The 21,437-nt window shown below is 38.3% G+C and overlaps 1 long non-coding RNA gene across 2 annotated transcripts in view; it reads right to left on the bottom strand.

The window, feature by feature from the left end:
* Positions 1-3,349: 3,349 nt before the first annotated feature.
* Positions 3,350-21,437, bottom strand: part of LOC110344310 (uncharacterized) — a 64,933-nt gene continuing 46,845 nt past the window's right edge. For both annotated transcript variants that reach the window (XR_015446081.1, XR_015446080.1), the window contains exon 4: positions 3,350-10,367. This is a non-coding gene — a long non-coding RNA (uncharacterized LOC110344310). The remainder of the gene's footprint in view (positions 10,368-21,437) is intronic.

Raw genomic sequence — 21,437 nt, 5'->3', positions numbered from 1 at the left:
CTTTTTAAAAAAATAATCTTATTCCTATAATAAATTCAAAACAATTTTATAAGAAGAAATAGAAACCCCTAAAAAGGGAAATTAACTCTAGGGAAAGTGCTGACTTACAGATGTGGAAATGAAAAGGGCCGGGGAATCAAGGCAGGTGTCAACACTACCCAACAGCTTGGGAGCCCAGGGCCAGGCTGACTGCAGGCCCTGCCTGGTGCTGCATGGGAGGGGAATGGGGAGGGACCACCTGCATTTTTGTTGCTACTAGTTTGAGAAGATAAATGTTCATGTAAATTGACAGAAAAAGAAAGACTATTTCCGAGAGTCAGATGTTTTTATTTTGGTCTTCTTTTTTTTCTTCACTTTAGCCTCAGGGAGAAAACCCCTTGATGGTGATACTTGTTCACAGCTTTTATAGTCTGTAGACATTCTCCTCCTGTTTTTCTAGACTAAATATTTAGGTAATATATGATGATGTTTCTGGGGAGATTTCACACAGGGATCCCTTATAGACTGCAGCTGACTACCGTGCTGATCTGCTTTCCACTACTGTAACAAATACTAATATAATAATGTTACAAAGAGAAGAGGTCTGTCTGGCACAGTTCTAGCAGTTTCCATCTATAACTGGTTGGCCCCATTGTTTCTGAGCTTGTCCTGAGGCAGCACATCATGGTAATGCTGTATGGGGCAGAGCAAAGCCCCTTATCTCATGGTGATCCAGAGAGCAGAAAACAAGGAAAAGGAAGAGATCAGCATCCCACTAGCTCTTCAGGGCACCCCTTGATGACCTGAAGACTGCCCACTGGCCCCTGCCTCTGAAGTTTCCACATTCTCCCAATGACGACCAGCTGGGGACCAAGTCTTTGGCACATGGACCTTTGGGATAATCCCAGATGCAAACTAGAACAATAGTTCCCTTGCTTCTTTCCAGCTATTCAGCAGTCCACTTCTCCCTTTTTAGAAGCCAGACTCACCTTTAAATGGTCAGTCATTCTAAACACCTCCCACATGCCAAGTTATCTCAGTTTCCACAAAGCTGCAGGTCTTACCACCCTTGAGCTACCCCAGAAGTCCCTGAGCACATGAACAATGCTTGAATGTGTGAAGGGAATGATCAAAGCTGTGATTCCTCCCCTATGATATGCAACACACCCAGTTTTGCTGTTTGTCAGGTTTGTTTGGATCCTGCTAGGGCTGCTCTGACAGGGATTCTAAGTTATCTGGTGCCATCTTCTGGAAAACTGCAGTCATGGCTGAGCTGAAAGCCATTTCCTACAATGTCCCAGATAAGTGAATGCTCCAAAAGATCACCTAAATTCTCCCGAATCTCAACCTATTCCTACTTGCAGTAAAAACACTGCATGACATTATGAGGTTTACATTGAGTAATGGGAAGAACGCAGGATTAGGAATTAACTCAAACTCAGTTCAGTCTTCCTATAGCTGCATGTCATGGAGCAAGTTACTCACCATGAACCTTGGTTTTCTTGCTCACTGTACTGCCTTAGAAGTTTACCTCTATTAAATTTGTTAATTTACATAAAACTCCTAGATGGGTTAGGTCATAAAGATGGAATACAATTTTACTTTTGTGACTATCATTTATGATTTTATTAAATTCGGTCTAAAATCTGGTTATCATCTCAAAAATTATTCTATCACACTCTCCATGAGGGTTCCTTTCTTATTTGCCCTAAAATTGTGTCTTTAAAATATAAAAGACTTTCTCTCTGCCCATATTCCAACCCTAATCTATGAGTGTAGTAAAGATACGTAGTGAATCAATGGTCTCTAGAATAATCTACACTATTTTCCCAGAGGATGGAAAGTAAGATGCATCTCCTGGACATTTTGCATTCGTGCCTGACATTCTAGAGATGGGAATGTCTTACTAGCTTCTTGGGTATTGAATGGTTCTAGAAAGAACTTTCATTGGGAGGATATTTGTCTTCCCAAACCACTAGCAATAAAAATACAGGCAGTCCCCTCACTATTAACTCCTCTGGTCACAAAATTGAGAGTATCCAGCTGTTGACTTTGGACTTCTCCAAGCTGTCAGGTGATGTCAGCTACCTGCCCTCATTTTTTAAGCCCTTTCAGGTTCAATTTCCACATCCATGAAGGGTCCACTCAGATGCTCAGTGGTCTTTAAGTTTATAGGAATCTGAATGTTTGGGTGAAGTAGGTAAGAGTAATAAAGTTATGTGAGACCCAGAGATCCTATCTCTGGCCTCTCTTGCTACCTAGCTGTATGACTTGACTTGACCTCTAAGCCTTCCAAGTATTCTGCACTGCACACATGTAGGTAGCTATGCAGTCCACCTCAGTTTGCACCAGCCATGCCCCACTCTAAGAATTATCAGAGTGACTGTATAAGCTGAAAACAGTAAAGCAGAGCTCAGAGATGCATGGCAGGCTCATGTGAACTAACAGACAAGATGACAAACACATTCTTCCCAAAAACATAACTAGTTTTCTCAACTCCCTTTGCATCTAGGGATAAATATCTGAAACAAATCTCAGCAAGGAGAAGCAAGAGGAAGTGAATAAGTGAGAACACCGGAATAGCCCCATAAAGGGGGAGCTGACACGTTCCCATCATCCCTTGCCTCTTCCCTTCTTCCTGCCAGCAGTGCCAGTGAAATGGTCGGAGGTTGGCAGCCACCTTTCTCCACTAGATAAGCATGCACTAAAGATGATGCAGCTGAAGCACAAAGGTAGAAGAAATGAGGGTTTCCGATGACATTTCCAGCCAGGGACTGATTATATTATATCCGAACCTCACATTATGTCAGAAAAATGAAATACCACATTGGAAAAAGCTGCTATTTTTTCAATATCTGATATTTGAACTAGGTAATATAATTATTATTGAATAACCAACTACACAGTCAGTCATGAAAGAAGGAAGAATGTTTCTCTCATTTTCTCAGATCTGGATCAAGATATTTCTGTTCATTCTTTTCTTTGTTCTTGGAGGTGGTTGAAGAGGGCCCTGGATTTCTCCCAAGCGAAGGGCTCCTGGCAGATTTCAAGGCCTTAGAGCCATGCTCGGGCACCTGTTGCTAGGTCCAGAGAACAACGGGGCCAAGACCAGTGGCTTTTTTTTTTTTATTAAATTCTTTCATTGGTACATTGTAGGTATACAACACAATTACATTTCTCATTGAGAATTGTACCTTTACATAATGCATCTTGGTTCTTATTTTTTCCCCATTCCTAGCCCTCCCTTCACCCCCTCCACCCTTCCCTATTTACAAAGACTTTATTTCCATTTTTTCCATTTCTCAGCATTTTTTCCTTTCCCTTCTTTCCTTTCCCCTACCCCTCCCACTACCCCTACCCCTTTGGACCTTTTCTTCCTATTTTACATTATCGATTATTCATTCTAATCATTGGTACATTTTAGGTATACAATATAATGACATCCATCATTGGAAATTTGCACCTTTACATAGTCTCTCTTGGTTCTTGTTTTTCACCCTTGCCCACCCCTCCCTTCAACCCCTCCAGCCCTCCCTATTTACAAAAATTTTGTTCCTATTTTTCCATTTTCTCATATTAATCCCATTCCCTTCTATCCTTTCCCCTAGCCCTCCCACTTCCTTCCCCTTTTCTTCCTATTTCACATTACCTATTATACATTTAGTCCTTATTTACACTTTCAGTTTCTCACACCAGAGAAACTATTGGGTATTTACACATCTGTGTCCTATTTATTTCACTTAAGAGTATTGCCTCAATGTGCATCCACTTAGCTATAAATGTCTCTAATTTCTCATTTTTTATGGCTGAGTAGTACTCCATTTTATTAAAAAAAAAAACACATTTTCTTTATCCAGTCTCCAGTTGATGGGCATTTGGGCTGTTTCCAAGTTTTAGCTATTACAAACTGTGCTGCTATGAACATGGGCACACATATATCACTGTGGTATGATTCTTTTAATTCTTTGGGGAAGATCCCCAGCAGTGGAATAGTGGGGTCAAATGGGATTTCCAGTCCTAGTTCTTTGAGGTATCTCCATACTGATTTCCACAGTGCTTGCACCAGTCTACACTCCCACCAGCAGTGGAGCAGGGTTCCTCTTTCTCCACAGCCCTGCCAGCATTTCTTATTGCTTGATTTCATGATAGCAGCCATTCTTTCTGGAGTGAAGTGGAATCTCAGCATTGTTTTCATTTGCATCTCTCAAATGACCAGTGATGTTGAACATATTTTCATGTATTTATTTGCTATTTCTACTTCTTTGTCTGAGAAATGTCTGTTCATTTCAGATGCCCATTTTTGGATTGGGTCTTTAAATCTGGGAGGTCTGATCTTTTTAAGTTCTTTATAGATTCGAGATAGTAGACCTTTGTCTGAGGAAGAGCAGGTGAAGATTTTTTCCCACATTGTGGGTTGTCTCTTCACACTGCTGGTGGTTTCTCTTGCTGTGCAGAAGCCTTTTAATAAGAAGAGATCCCATTTGTTGATTGTTTGTGCTAGTTCACGGGCAACTGAGGATTTGTTCATAAAATCTTTTCCTACACCGATGTCTTCAAGGGTTCTACCTAACCTCTGTTCCAACTGGTTCAGAGTTTCTATTTTAATATTGAGATCTTTAATCCATTTTGAGTTTAGTTTAGTGCATGGTGAGAGAGACAGGTCTAGTTTTAATCTGTGGCAAGTTGAAGCCCAATTTTTCCAGCACCATTTATTAAAGAGGCTATCTTTCCTCCAGTGAGGGTGTTTGGCTCCTTTGTCGAAGATGAGATGGCTGAGTGTGTCTGGCGTTGTTTCTGCGTCTTCTAATCTGTTCCACTGGTCCTCAAGTCTGTTTCTTTGCCAGTACCATGCTGTTTTTATTACAGTAGCTTTGTAGTAGAGTTGCAGGTTGGGGATTGTAATACTCCCTGCCATGTCTCTGTTACCTAGAATTGCTTTTGCTATTCTGGGTCTCTTCTTGCTCCAAATGAATTTTTGGATTTTTTTCTCGAGGTCTATGAAGTATGATGCTGGGATCTCAATTGGAATTGCATTAAAACTATATAGCAGTTTTGGAAGTATGGCCATTTTCACTATATTAATCCTTCCTACCCAGGAGCAGGGGATGTCTGTCCATTTTCTGATATCATCTTCAATCTCTCTTTTCAGAGTGCCATAGTTTTCAGAGAAGAGAAGACCAGTGGCTTTTAAAATCTAACTTGATTCTTTTTTTGTGTGGGTGTTTTTTGTTTTTGTTTTTTCATTTTTTTGAGATAGTGTCTCACTACGTAGCTCAAGCTGTCCTTGAACTCTTTATGTAGCCCAGGCTTATTGTGAACTCACAGTGACACTTCTGCCTCAGCCTCTCAAGTGCTGGGATTATAGATGTGTGCCACCATGCCCAGCTTGTTTGTGTTTTTTGAGACAGGCTCAGGCACTTAACTTACATGTTTTGTTTTTTCATAAGTCAGTATGGGTTACAGCAGTTTATTAGAACACAAAATAAATGGCAGAAAGAGAATCTAAAGAGGAATTAACAACACTCTCTGTGGAATACATTCCATTGAAGAGAGCAAGGGTAGAGGGCTCATTGGCAGAGAGGATTTGCATTATGACTTTGCCAACTCTCATTGTTAAGAGTGCATAGAACAAATTCTACTCACACATTTTTCAGTGAAATTATACAAGAGCACCAAAACACTGGGAAAATGTATAGCAATGAACTCCAAAAGATTTTTCATACACACACCTACATATACATCTTTTTCTTATGAGAATAAGTTCAGAGACAAATAACATAATAAATTAATACAGTGCCTAATTCATTAAATGGAATATGTATGCACTGGCTCCAAAAAATCATTCATTCCCTTCCTAACAAATAGATCTTATGGTGTCTCTTTCAATAACATTTGTTAACGTTTTGCCTGTGTGCCAGGCATGGTGTTAGAAACCAGAAATTTAAAATAAATGACATATAAACACTACCCTTACAGGGCAACAGCCTAACACCACAATGAAGACTGTGAAGCCAGATTCCCAAAGTATGAATACCAGCTCTTCCATTTATGATGTCTGTGGTTGTGGGAAATTACATAACTTCTTTGTGACTCTGTTTTCTCATCCACAGAATGGACAGAACAATAATGTCTACCTCATAAGTTTGCTGTAAAGATGAAATGAATGTTGAAAGAGTGAAGACATATTATGTACCTTTAAATAAATAAAATAAGGAAGTATATGGTGCAGAGTCAAAAGCAGACATGTAACCCAGTAACTAAAGCCATGTGAAGAGTACTTTGATAAAGATGTCTTCTGGAAGCTCAAAGAGGGAAGGGACCATCTCCTACCAATGAAGTCAGGAAAGTCTTCTCAGAAAAGATGGGAGAAAGATCCTCAAGCTGAATATTGCAGGATGAGCAGGAGTCCTCTGGCAGGGCAGGGAGTAGGGGAGATCCTGTAACTTCAGGCACCTAAGGTGCCTTTCTCTAGCTTGCCTGGGGACTCTATCTTCTTCCAAACACCCCAAACCCCCACTCTCATGTGAAAAGAAGAATCTCAATACAAGAAGATCCCTGTGGTAGGGATTAAAAGAAAAGGATCAGGAGTTCTCTATTCAAAACCTTGGCCCTGTGATCAGCCAGGCTTCTAATGGTCATCACATCTGCTATTGACCAGTGTGACTGAGCCAATTTCTGCACCATAAAGGTGCTGTGATGAGGATGCCCCAGAGAAATAGAATGGCTATGTTTCTGCTTAATTTGAGGGGTCTCATATTTATAAAAGTGAACAATAATGAACAGAATAATGGCTTCTCAAGAATTCCAGCCCTCTGGCTGTCTCACAAGAACTGCCTCCCAAAAAAACTCAAGCCCAGCCTGAAAAAGAACCAAGCACAATGTGTATAGGGGATGAGATCAGAAAAATTCCCCTTTCCATTTAATCCTCTGACTGTGGAGACAGTTTTTAGAGACCCATCAAAAGCATGATCTTATTCGTGAAATTCATATCCTGATGCCTTACAGGTAAAATCTCCAGCCTTCTTCCTTTACAGATGAATTTAAACCTAAGAGCTCTTCGGGGGCTGCTCCATTCCATGTCCTAAACCTGGCCTCATTTGCCTACCCACTATCTTTCACTTTTATGCCAAGTGGCTTCTGTAACAATTGTTACACAATTGACTGATGTCCTGGAGTGGGAGTGGGAGGGATCTAGGCAATGAGGGCAGCGGGGTAGGAGTGAGGAGATTAGTAAATAATGACAACGGAAAAGCCCATCCACCATTTCTTGTTTTCATCTGCTGAAGACTACTTCCCAGAGTTCAGTAGTTCCTGCCCATAGAAAGAAGTGATACCCAGTGAATTACAACACATTCATCTGGAATTTAGTAATTACATAGCTGCAAGTTGGTACCTGTTCATTGTAAGTGGGGAATGTTTTTGCCTTAGGGACTACAAAGTTACACGATTCCCACATGCCTATAAATAAAGAAGTTGTTTATAGCTAGGCTTATTCACAGAGCTCCCCAAATATGTGTTCAACATGAACTCAATAACCAGAGCACTGGCACCTAGGTGTATCCTGGAACATCCTCTGGTTTTTGTTTGTTTGTTTGTTTGGGGCTTTTTGCTGGGGTTTTTTTCCCCCAAGAGTCATAAAGAAAGAGGTACTGTGACTACCTCCTATTCTTCTATCCTGGAACACCTCTATCCTGTTTCAGAAGCTGGAGAAGAGCCCATACACAGCTAGTACCCACCCTATTCCATTAGAGACCACATCAAGAGTACATCTTGCCAACTATATAATCTCTAATCCCGTGGCACTCAAAATGTGGTTCCCAGATAGGTAGCATCCCCTGGCACTTTTTAGAACTCGGTCATGACCCCACTCCAGACTTACTGATTCAGAAACTCTAGAACAGGGCCCAGAAATTGATATTTTAATCTAATTACCCAGTGATTCTGAGGCACATGCCAGTTGGAAAACCACTGAACTACTCATGGAGTTGATAAGCCTTTGCTATAAATAACCAAATCATCTATTTGTTAGGCTTTACCACCCATTTATTCTTACTGTAACTACTCAACTCTGCTGTTGTGTAGTTTGCAAACAGCCATAGACAATATATATAAGATGAAAGAGATTGACTGCATGTTAATAAAACTTTATTTACAAAAACAAGAAGTGGACCAGATCTAGTTTCTGAGAAAAATTTGGCATACCCTGGCCTAGTCTATCTTGATACAGCCCTGACTTTTGGATGATATTTTACCAGTTAGAATATTACTATTTCAGCTACATCTATGATCCTGGTTTCATCAGGAGTCCTTATTGATTTTTTTATAAATGATATTTGCCTATGATTAAAAAGTAAAATTATTTTAAAAAGTACAAAATATTCTCTTTTCCAAAGGCTAGAAAAGATATAATAGTGTCATTTCTCAGGGAGGAAACTGAGGCTCAGATAGGACGGTCCCTCCTCAGGAGCCACCACTTTACACAGTCAACCTTGTGCTCCCTGAGCACAGATGACTCCATTCCCCTAAAGAGGATGTGGACAGTGTCTCCCAGAATCATGTGACAGTGACCCAGGACATATAATTACCTACACCACACTGCTGATCAAATGGGTAATGATAGATTTTCAAAGTGGTTCATTAATGGCTCACAATTTTTTCTAGACTTTGCCAACAGTGATCCATCAAAGATCCAATTCTGTTTCCAGAGCATCTGGAAGTCTCTCCTCACTATTAGTAATGTACATTTTGCAATTGGGTAGAGATAGGTTTGGTTTAACATCTATGTCTCATCTTGAAAAGCAGCTTTAGAGACTGGTAAGAGCTATGATATAATATTCTTAGGCCCTGCCCACACTCCACAGGGAAGAGTGTGCTGTTTGATTAATGATGTCTTCAGAATTCCCTCCTTTGCTCCTAGCACAATGGTGGCAGTGTGCCATCTGTATTTCAATACCAACTAAGCCATTCTCACCCTGTACCACATCCAGCAGCACAGGGCAGAGGAAAGGGTCAAGTTAGGTTGCGATCATTCATAAAGGAAATGTTATCAAGCTCACACTAACACCAAGTCAGGGATGCTGGCCCCACACTGTGACTAATATCTCTAAAAATATCTAAGTTTTAGTTTTCACAGCCTCCTCTCTTCCTCTCTTCCTCTCGATAATAGAAGCTATGTTCATAAAGTAGCTTGGTCAATGGTCCAAGCCAAGAGATTCATCCGGACAAGGAAGATATTATGACAATCAGTGTTCTTCCCACTATTTTTCAGACAAGATTTTAGAGGAAAAGAGCTGATTTCTTCTCTGGTTTGAAGATCTGAAGATAAGAGCCTGGAACTCCTTAAGCTAATAGCAGCCATTCTCCCTACAGGTAGTTAACAAACTGAAAGAATGAAGCCTATTATCTGGAGAACCAAAGACAAGAGATGAAGCAAGGATTCTGAGAGCCATCTAGCTTCTGACTCTCATATCACTACAGGTAAACAGTACCCCTAGCATTTGACATTACAGGGGGATAAATGCAAACTTTTAACTTTGTTTATATAACTTTAGTTTGCATTGGGATAGGTTTCTGTCATTTCCATCTACAAGAATTTTAACGAATGTGATTTCTCCAAAATGGAAAAAAGGGAGGCAGGAGGTTTCTAGACCAGAAACATAATTATCAAGGTTATAAGCTGGTGAGTCTGTGCCACTATATTAAATCAAAAGGAAGTGCCATGTATAACCTATTGATAATGTAAAAGTATGAAAATGTTCCAGCATTTTTTCAGTGATTTATTTATCAGAATGAGATATATTGCCTTATAATAACAAACAAATCCAAATCTCAGTGGCTTAATGCAACAAAAGCTTGGAGATGATGCAGGGACCTCTTCGAGGCAACTTTCCCTCTTGCTATGGCTCAGTGGTCCAGGTTGGCTGATTTGTACCTGTGCCACTAAAACAAAGCCTCCTTCAGAATCACATACCATAGGACAGACAGACAGAGGTGCCTGGGTTTTATCCTGCTTCTGCTCACAAGTAGCCACAAACAGGCACAGAACCCTGACCTCTAAAGGGGGCCCAACTTCCACCTGCCTGGAATGGGATGAGAACTGAATAGGAAACTAGGAATATTAGAACTCATAGTGTCCAAATGTATGGTGTTTCTTTCCACAGAAAATTAGAGAATTTAGCCAATACAAATACAAAATATAGCTAGGAAGAAGATTGAATAAGGAATATTTCATGGATAGCATGACAAATTGTGTGCACATAATAAACAAGAATGCCATTCCTACACATCTATTAAATACAGACACATGATGTCGTAGTTCTTAGCACAGGCCTCCTCAAATTGTATTGTGATTGCTTCTACCCTTCAGGTGATGGATCCAGACAGAAAGGCTGTGTGGGAAAGAGGGATGACAGTGAATTAATACCATAAATACAAACACAGACATGGAAACAAACACTAGACAATGCAGTGAAGTGTTCTCTGAACCTGTCTTCTTGTCTCTCTCTACTCTTTACACACCTTCTACCCTAAAGAGTCTCTTTTTTATCCCACTTCAATAATGCAGGCTAAAAGATGACGTCAGTCAAACTCTAAAAGATAAAGGCCTCAGGACTTCTCGTGTCCATCCCACTCACCAACCCCCACATCTGTCCAGAGCATGGTTTCTTTTACTTGTAGATACTGTTTGTCACCTGAACATCTTTCATGTTCCTGGAGTTGGCTTTCTAATTGGATGAGACCTAAAGATGCCATTGATATAGGAAGAATAGATGTGACTCCCAAACCTGCTAGGTATCCCAGACACAAGTTCCTGTTCTCTAAAATTGAAGAATGAATTCTAGGAACAATGGAGGTTAACAGTAGAAAGAATTTACTGAGAGAAAGATAGCTTCTGTCTAAGAGAGACAGAAGGGGGACAGAAAATGGGGTGCCCACTCACTCAACTTTCAAAGGCGTTTTATACAGCAAAGCCGTGAGGTGAGGTCGGTTCAAGGTGGGACAAAACTACAGTCAGCCAATAAGATTATGAAAAATATGGTCACTTAGGTAACAATGATTAAATGGGGATCCAATAAGAAAGCAAGTCACGTAGGAAGCATATAAGGATTTCAGGATTTCAGTCAGGGATCTTTCCTGGAAGGGGTGGGTAAGATCTTGGTCCCCCACCCAGGTGATTGATACTTATTTAGAAGGACCATTTTTTTTTTTTTTTTGAGACAGGGTCTTGCTATGTTCTTCAAGCTGATCTTGAACTTACTATGTAGCCCAGGCTGGCCTTGAACTTGAGACAATCCTCCTGCCTCAGCCACCCAAGTGCTAAGATTACAGGCATGCACCACCACACCCGGCTCAAGACCAATTCTTAAATCATAAACAGAGCTAGGAATTATGTGAATGCAACAAACACACACACACACACACACACACACACACACACACACACACACGCGCGCATGCTGATTTGGGAGGAACTAGTGGGAACCAGCCTAGATATCCATTCAGGCTTGACATGCCCCTGCCAAGCCCTTAGACTCCGTGTTCATAAACTCACTGCTCATTCAAGACCTTTGGGCTTAATGCAAATTAATTAAACTGCCATGTGCTCATTTGGCCATTATTGAGGTTTTAAAATAATTAAGAGTGAAGGCAACTGATTAAACCCTTTCTAGGCTGTTGTAGCAATTTATGAATTATATAAGTTCCATATTAATGTGAATCCTCTGTGACTGCAGATTAGCTGGAGGATATTCATTAAGATGGAATAAAAAGGCAACAGTAGCTGTGACATTCTTTTGTCTTTTGTTCCCTGATAGCTTTCCAGAGAGCTAGCTCTATGTGGGGGACATAAAAATAATATAATTTATTTCTATAGAATTTTATAAATAGGACAATATATTTTATTCCACTGAATCTTCCTACTATTCCTGAGTTTGGCAAGGCTGGTGTTGCTTTCTTTGTTTTACAGAAAAATAAACCAAAGCTCAAAGAAGTTCAATACCTCCCACAGAAAATTAGGGGGAAATGTAGTCAAATATCCTGGTCCACTGACTCCCAATCCAATATGTCCTTGTCTCTCTCCTTCTGAGAACCATATACCCACCAAAACATGTCCTCCATTTTCTCATTTCAGGTGTCTGAAATTTCTGAAAAGAAAGCTTCATTAGTTTTGCTTAAAGAAAGGATTCTAGCATTATAACAGGGAAGGATTTTCCCTAAGAGGAGAAATACTTCTGCTAAACTTTTTCTTTTCAACTCCACTGAAGCCACAAAAAAGCAAAAGATAGAAAAAAAGCACCGTTTTTGATAAAGAAATAGCACAAACCCAAAGCATCGGCTATGAAGCATAGGTGTCAAGTACTGTAAGATCTGAGAAGAGGTGAAGGAGCTTAGTGAGCACCAACACCTACCCTAGAAATCACAGAGTACACAAATCTTCCACAAAGCAAGTATCATTAAGAAAGAATAGCATTAGGCTTCCATAACTCCATACAGAGATTTTTTTTTTTAATGGTGAGTACTTTCTAGCTCATTTTAGGAGGCCAACACAATTTTAATACTTAAATCCAACAAGGAACATTACAAGAAAGGGAAAGTACATACCATATATATTCATGAATCAGATTACTAGAATTCAAAACTCTTAAGCACATTAACAAAAAGAATTCAGCAAAGCCAGGGATTTAGCTCAGTGGTTCCACTGCCTGCCTCTCAAGCCACAAGGTTCTGAGTCCAATCCCCAGTACCAAAAAAAGAAAAGAATTCAATAATAGATGAGAAAGATAATACACCACAACTAAACAGAATTAATTCTCAAAATGCAAGGGTATTTTAACTTTTGAAATACAAAGTGATTCACTGGACTTACAGAAAAAATCATGCTGTTTTGTTTAATATGTCAGAAAAAGATTAATAAAATTCAGCACATTCATAATCAAGTCTCAGCAAAGTAGGAATAGAAATGAACTTCCTAATCTAATAAAAGTTAGCTACAGTAAACCAAATACATGTATAATGCTTAACAAAAAAATAATGGAAGCTTTTGTCATGAAATTTGGAATGAAACAAGAATGAAATTTATTAACTATTAGCAACATTGTACTGGACTAATTTAATAAGTACAACCTAACAAGGCAGAAAAATTAGAAAAACTGCTATTATTATAATAGAAGATACAATAGTGTTTGTATATGCACAAATAAACTATGGAAAAATTATTAGACTTGACAGAATGAGGAGGAAAGAGGAAGAAAAAGGAAATTAAATTGTGCTACGTACACATACCAACTCCACCCAAGGAATGCAAATATTATGTACTCCAAACATGTACTAATAAAAATAAAAAATAATATGCACAAGATCTCTGCACAGAAAACTCCAAAGTATTGAGAGAAATGAGATAGAAATGAAATGAAATGTGATATGTACCATGCTTCTTAACTGAAAGTTTTAATATTGAAATGTGTCAGACCCCTCCAAATGATCTACAGATGTAATCTCAATCCAAATCACAGAAGGATGCATATGTGGGGGTATACTTTGATATACTTTGATAAATCAGTTTTAAAATTGACATGAAAGTATAAAGTACCAAGAATACCCAAAACAAATGCAAAAAGAGAATACTGCTGAAGATGTCAAGATTTTTCTAAGCAATAGTAATTAAATTTGTGTGTTATTGGTACAAGAAAACACAAATAGATAAATGGAACTGAGTAGAAAGTCAGGAAACACATCAGTGTGTTACAGATAGTTGACTTATGACAAGGGTGTCACTGAAAGCAGTAGGGAAAGAAAGTCCTGTTATTAGGTATTGCTGACCAATTAGATATCCATATGTAAAGAAATGATACCCAATCCCTATCTCATACTATACAAAATAACTAATTCCACAGGAATTGCATACCTAAATATAAAATACAAAACAATGAGTACTCTAAATTACAATAAATAGAACATGACCTTGGAGGAAGCAAAAACTTCTGAAAAGGACACAGAAATTTACTATAAAGGAACACAAGAAAGACTAAATTAAAAATAAGAACTTCCATTCATCAAAAGATTCCATTATGAATGTGAAAAGTCGCCAATAGGATGTTTTTACAATACAAATAACTAGGAGACAAATATGCAGCCTGTACAAAGAACTACTACCAGAAAGAAAAAAAAAGAACTACTACCAGTAAATAAGGAAAAGATAAATAAATGTATATAAAAATAGGCAAGAGGGCTGGGGATTTAGCTCAGTGGTGCCGTTGCCTGCCTCACAAGCGCAAGGTCCCAAGTTTGATCCCCGGTACCAAAAAAATACAGGCAAGATACTTAAAAGATCAGATTACCAAAATGAACAACCAAATGGCTTAAAAACATAAAAATGTGGCTGAATCCATCAAGGAAAACTTGTATTAAAACTCCAATCAGACACCATTGGAATAACCTCTGTTATAGCTAAAAGTAAAAAGCCTGACAAAACTGAGTATGTGAAATAATGCAGAGCAACTAAAATCTACATGTGCTGCTGATGAAAGCATAAATTTGTATAACCAGTTTAGGAAGTTAATAGTATTTATTAAAGTTAAACATAGTCAATGTCCCAGGAATTTTCATATATAAATACACACACACACGCATATATACAGATATATATGTTATTTGTTTAAAGTTAAAATAAAAAGAAAGTTATGCTCATGTGCACCAAAAGTTATATATAGAATTGTTCACAGCATCATTACTTGTAATAGTCCCCAAACTGAAAACAAGCCAAATTTTCTTCAACACCAAGAAAAAAAGTTAAGCTTTTTGTATTGTATGTGTACACAATGAATTCAATTCACCAAGAAAAATGCCTAACTATAGCTACGTATAGCAGCATGGATAAATCTCATGTGTATGATGTTATTCAAAAGAAGACAAAAGGAAAGACTATATAATGTAAGATTCCATTTACCAAAGCCTGAAAATGAACAGAACTAATTCATAACATTGGGAGTCCGGATGGTAGTTACATTTGGGGAGAGTGGAGGAAGAGAGGGGTTATTGAACAAGAAGATACATTAGAAGTGTTTCTTGGATGCTGAAATATTCCTCTTGCCTAGTTTGGACATGTCTGGATTCATCCATTATATAGTCTTTTGTGTATGGCTTCTTTCTTTTACACACTGTTTTCAAAGTTTATCCATGTTGTAGCACAAATCAGTACTTAATTCTCTTTATGGTTGAATAGCGCTCCACTTTATGTGTATGCTACATTTTTTAAATCCGTTCATAGGTTGATAGACATTTAACTTGTTTCCATTTTTTGGCAATTATCTATAATGCTGTCATGAATATTCCTGCAAAATTTTAATGTGCACATTTTCAATTCTTAAGAATAGAATTGCTCAATCATTGCAGGCAGCCCGATATCTAACAAACTTAAAAATACTGCAAGCTGACTTCCAAAGAGCTGTACCAATTTACATTTCTACCAGCAATATATGAGGGTTCCACTTTCTCCACATCCCTGTCAACATGCATTATTGTCTGTCTTCCACTACACTCACCCTAGGATGTGTGAAGTGGTACTTATGATTTTGATTTCCATTTTCCCAATAACCACAGTAATGATGGCCACAACTTTTCATGTATGTATTGGACATTTTTATATCTTTTTTTTTGGTACTGGGGATCGAACTCAGGACCTTGCGCTTGCAAGGCAGGCACCGGAAACACTGAGCTAAATTCCCAGCCCCGACATATGTATATCTTTTGTGGAGGAATGTCTATTCAAATCCTTGCTCAAAGTTTGTTGTTCAGTTGTAAGAAGTTTTTTATATTCGGAATATAAGTTTGTGGTCACCATATAATTTTTAAAGATATTCTCTCATTCTTTGGGTTGTTTTCACTTATTTTATGGAGTCTTTTGGAACACATGAGCTTTTCATTTTTATGAAGTTCTCAACACCTATTTTTGTTTTGTTGCTTGTATTTTTATGTCTTACCTAAGAAGTCACTGCTTGATTTCAGCTCAAAAACATTTACTCCTGTGTTTTCTCCTAAGAGTTTTATAGTCTGGGCTCTTACATTTAGCCCCATGATCTATTTTGAGTTATTTTTTGGTACTGGGATCAAACTCACGACTTCGTGCTTATGAGCCAGCATGTTGCCCCTGAGCTAAATCCCCAGCCCTATTTTCAGTTAATTTTCACATGGTGTATGACAGGGGGCTGAATATATTCTTCTGCATATGAATATCCAGTTGTCTGTCCCAGAACCATTTGTTCAAAGATTATTCTTTCCCTATTAAATTATATTGACACCTATATTAAAAAGTAATTATCATAAATATAAGGGTTTATTTCTAAACTCTCAGTTCTGTTTCATTGATATATATTTCTGTCTTTTGGAAATCCCACTTAGTTTTGATTACTGTTGCTTTGTCACGTTTTAAAATCGGGAGCTATAAGTCCAGCAACTTTTTTCCTAGATTGTTTTAGCTATTCTGAGTCTCTTGCATTTACTTATAAGTTTTAGAATTATCTTGTCAATTATTTTTTAAAAATCAGTTCAAATTTTTAAATATATTGCACTGAATCTGTATATCAATTTGGGGAATATTATTTTAACAATATTGTGTCTTCCAATTAATGAACATGTCTTCTCCTTTACCTAATTCTTCTTTAATTTTTTTGATGAAGTTTTTATAGTTTTCAGTGTAAAATTTTTTGCATTTATTTTGTGAAACTACTTAATATTTCATTTTTTAAAGCATTGGAAAATGGACCTGTTTTCCTAATTTCATTTGGGGCTTTATCATTAGTGTATAGAATTACAGTTTACTTGGATATTAACCATACATCCTGCAACTTTGCTGAACTCATTAGCTGTATAGTTTTTGGGGTTTTGTATATTCCTTAAGATTACTTGTATATAAATCAGGCCACTAAATAGAGATAGTTTTGCTTTTTCCTTTCCAACTAGATACTTTGCATTTCTTTCTCTTGTCTAATTACTATAGTTAGAACCTCCAATACAGTGTTGAATATTAGTGGTGAAAGTAGCCGTTCATATCTTGTTCTTTATCTTTGAGGAACGAGTTTAGACTTTAATTAAACATTAAGTCTTGTATGGGCTCTAGGTGTCTCATAGGTTTCCATTATCACACTGACAAAGTTCCTTTCTATTTCTAAATTGTTGATTTGCTTTTTGAAAATTTTATTTGTACAAATTTATGGAACATATTTTGATAATTCAATACAAGTGTATAGCATGTAATAATCAAACCAGGGTATTTAACATTTCCATATCCTTAAGCATTTTAAAATTTTTTATTAACATGTATAATTGTACATATTTGAGGTATACAAAATATTTCAATACATTTGTACAAGTGCTGATCAAATCAGGATAATTAAGCAGCATTGAATTTTGTCTTTTTCTGAATCTATTGAAATGATCACAATTTTTGTATTTTACTGATATTGTATTATATTAATTTTTGTATCTTTGACAAAATTTGCATTGCTGGATTAAGTCCTGTTTATCATGGTGTATGTATCGGGGTTTACTAGAGGAAGAGATTTAATATTATATACAATTATATAAAAGATTTACTAAGTAGGGTTACAGTGGCTGCCTGCAGAGTTGGGGGTGGAAAAATGCAACATGGCCAATTGCATGCTGGAAAGCTAGAGGATCTAGTCAAAGGTCAAAGTTCTGCAGCTCAGTGGTGTGAGGTCACATCAGAAAGCTGAAAAGTCTGCACTGGAAGCCTGAAGGAACTGGAGCTGAACATCCAAAGACAATGATGAAGACCAGAGACTCTCTGAAGAAGCAAAGTTAAGACTTCCTTCTTCTTTCCCTTCTTATTCCTTCTGGCTTGTAAGCCTACTGGTTGGTGCCACCCACATCAGAGGTGGTCTTCCCTCTTCAATTTGCAGCCTCCTGTCAATAATCCACAGACACACCCAGAACTCTGCTCCACTCTGCTAGGAATTTCTTAATCCATCCAAGTTGACACCACAATTAACAACTGCAGTGTATCATTTTTTTCTATATTGCTGGATAGGTTCATCAGTATTTATAGAAGTTTTTGTTCTATGTTCATAAGATATGTTGGTTAATATTTATTAAGGATAGTGTTCTTGTATTGTCTTTGTCTTACTCTAAGCTTGTCCTGAGCTCTTTATCTTGAGCTAAGAAGTATTTCCTGCATTCCTATTTATTGCAAGACTTTGTAAAAGACTGACATTAATTTTCTATTAAATTTCTGGTAGAATTCACCAGTGGAACCATTTGGTTTTTAGCTTTTCTTTTGGGGAACTATTTTGAATACCAATCTAGTCTTTCATTATTTGCTATTAATCTGTTCAGATGTTCCACCACTTTTTAAATTCATTTTGGTAGTTTACTCTATGAATTTTTCTATTTCATCTTACTATTCTAATTTATAGAAAACTTGCATTTGCAATTGTTTGTGACTTACTAACAACTGTCATAAACAGAAAGGAAGATTTATTGACTCATAAGAATTCCTAGTGTAAAGAGGGTGAGTTAATCCAGTAGCTGCAGTGCTATAGAGGATCAGGGATCCATGTCTGCTCTCTGTAAGGCTCATGTTTACTTGGCCCTCCCTTCCCCCTCCCCAGGCTCCATACAGAGCTGCAGCATCCCATATAATAAGACTGTATATGTCTTGTGTCTGTGTGTGTGTTGAAAGACTCTCCTGCAGACCCTCCTCACCATTTCATGGCCAGAACTGAGTCATAGCCAGAACTACGCTCCCCCATAGCCCAACCTCTAACTAGGTAGATGGAACTGTCATGATGGGCACAAATTAGTTAGCACACAGAGAAGAGGGTGGCACCTGAACAAAATTATTACAAGGGGAAAAAAGGAGTTGGTAGATTTGCCTGGAGGTGAAACAAGCAGTTAAGCAGATGGAATGACTCTAATTCCTGATGGTTTTTCATCATTTTCTTTATAAATTTTAGAAGGTTTTTAAAGAAATTGGTATCTCATGCTGAGAAAATATTTAGTTAATGTTCAGCAATTATTTGAGATTCTTTTGCCTTATTCATGTCAATAATACTACTTTTTATTTTAATGGTATACAAACTATAATCTTAAATTTCTTTTTAAAAACCTCATGTATGGTGAGAATTTTTACTAAAGCATAAATGAGGAGCAGTTATATAACCAAAAAAAGTAAAAATAATGCCTATAGTTATTATTTTTATCAGCTACTGATACCTTTGTCCAAATTACTCAAATTAGTTTGTCTTAATGAAAAGCAAAGGAGAGCAGAGTTTGGGAAGGAAAAAGAGTTCAAAACGTTTATGGAGATAAGGGGGATGATGTGGCTGGGGAGATGTGCAGGGGATCCTGAGAATCTCTGATAACAAGGCAGCAATGGAGCCCCACGGGAGGGACACAGAAGGGGTGGACAGATGGTTTCCTGCATCTCTTTCTACTAAACGTACAAAGGGCTCCTGTGAAACTCTTGATGTCTGAACCAGAGTATCTATTTAATATTGACGTCATGGCCTTGGGCCAGAAGCTGATCATACAGAAATGAATATGATTCAGTTCTTGCCTTCAAGCACTCACAGTCTAATGGGAAAGAGGATCTCATAAAAAGCAATTTCAAGTGCAACAATAGAGGTGCAATGGTATGAGCTACAGCAATTTCCCGGAGGGGGCAGTGATTAATTCAGTTTGCAAAGTCAGACACAACACTATGGAGAAAAACAAAACTCAAAGGCTGTATTTGAGTTTACCAAGTATAAAGTAAGGAGAGGTTGGAAGTAGTGCAGCCTGCTTGGGGAACCCCAAGACAAGTGATGTTGACACAGTGTGGCACTGGAAGGAATGATAGTGGGAGGAAAGAAAGACAGGAAGTGGGCCTCAGGAGGCCCTTCTTGACTTAACAGGGAGAGCCTAGCCTATCCTGGGGATGATGAGAGCCACTAAATATTTTCAAGGAAAGAAACTTCCCAATCTGAACTAAGAGATGGAGTGAAAGGAGGCAGGAAAGGGAAAATAAAAAGGATTAAGATGTGTTGCAGACATGTACGGATTCCCCCCATGACGACTGTAATCATTATGTCCTGCAAACATGTGCTAATAAAAAAATTTTTTAAAGAAATGTCCCAATAAAGCAATATAAAGAGACGTTGTTGGTTCTATGGAGAATATATTGGAGCAGGTGGAAAGCCAAAGATTCATAAGAAGAATGATCAATAAATATTTTAACGTGAGCCAGAGAAGTAACAATGAAATGATACGGAAGTAATCAGGGAGAGAAAAGAGTAAAATACAATATGCAGATAACTGGATAGGTGTATATAGGAAGTAGGTTCAGTCCAAGGTGTACTGAACTGGAGGGGCCCATGGGACAAGCACATTTGGCAGCTGGACATTGTTCTCATTCAGAAAATAAGGACTTACAAGTCTTTAGGTGGCATTGCCTAAAGCTACAGGAGAAGGTTAAATTGCCTGGGGAAAGAATAATGAGCTTGAAGGAAAAAGAGAAGAACTGTCACAGTTCAGGAGTGAATGAGTTGATCCATAAAACAGACTAAGGACAATGAAAGAGGTGTGAAAGGCCAGGCACACTTCTGTAATCTCAGCATTCTGGGAGGCTGAGGCAGGAGGATCACAAGTTCAACCCTAGTCTAGGCAACCTTTAGTGACGTATGGAGACCCTGTCTCAAAATAAAAATATAAGAAAGGATTGGGGAGATAGCTCAAGCCAAAAGTCCTGAGTTCAGTCCTCAGTAGTTTAAAAAAAAAATCTGTGGGAAAATATTAAATAAGAAGAAGGATAAAGGGATATTAGGAAGAAGAACAACATGAAAAGAGGAACAGGGAAAGAAGAAAAATAAAGGGGAAAAGAAGAGAAAAAAAACCTGAGACTGACTTTCAAGGGTCCCTGAACTGTTGCTGGTTTCCCTGTCTCTTCTCCCGAGAAGCATGGGATGTGGCCACAAGGGCCCAGGTGACCAGGATGCTGGAGGAGGGAGCAGCAGAAGCCTGTGCTACTTCCGCGGACCCTTCTCCCTTACCCACTGGGCCTACAACAGGGGCTTTTTCAGTCAGCACTGTAGAGTAAACCCAATCCCAAATGAAAGTCTCTGGCAACTAAATATTAGGGGATTTTCAACCTACTAATATCTCTGCCTTGTGAATATTCCTGTTCCTCCATTCTTATATAGTAGGACAGAGAAACCTGGGGCCCTCCTAAAGGTGACTTGAAAAAAAGCCCATGTAGTCTCACTCACTGTGACTTCACTCAGCCATGGATGCAGGGGCTGATCTGTTCTCTGGCCAGTCTGTAGCTATACACATCTGCATGTCCACACATATCTACAGTGAGGTTAGGTTTCTGCTCAGCTCTTCAGGAAATGGAAAACACAAACTTTTACTGAGAGCCAGTTCAGTGCCAGGCACTGGGTTGGAGCCAAGTGGCTATAAGCTCATCA

The sequence above is a fragment of the Heterocephalus glaber genome, unplaced genomic scaffold, assembly GCF_053883595.1.
Source record: "Heterocephalus glaber isolate CG9 unplaced genomic scaffold, H.glaber_assembly_v1.0 deba00000347, whole genome shotgun sequence".
Taxonomy (NCBI): Eukaryota; Metazoa; Chordata; class Mammalia; order Rodentia; family Bathyergidae; genus Heterocephalus; species Heterocephalus glaber.
Note: the sequence above shows the minus strand (reverse complement) of the source record. Positions and strands in the feature narration are given on the sequence as shown.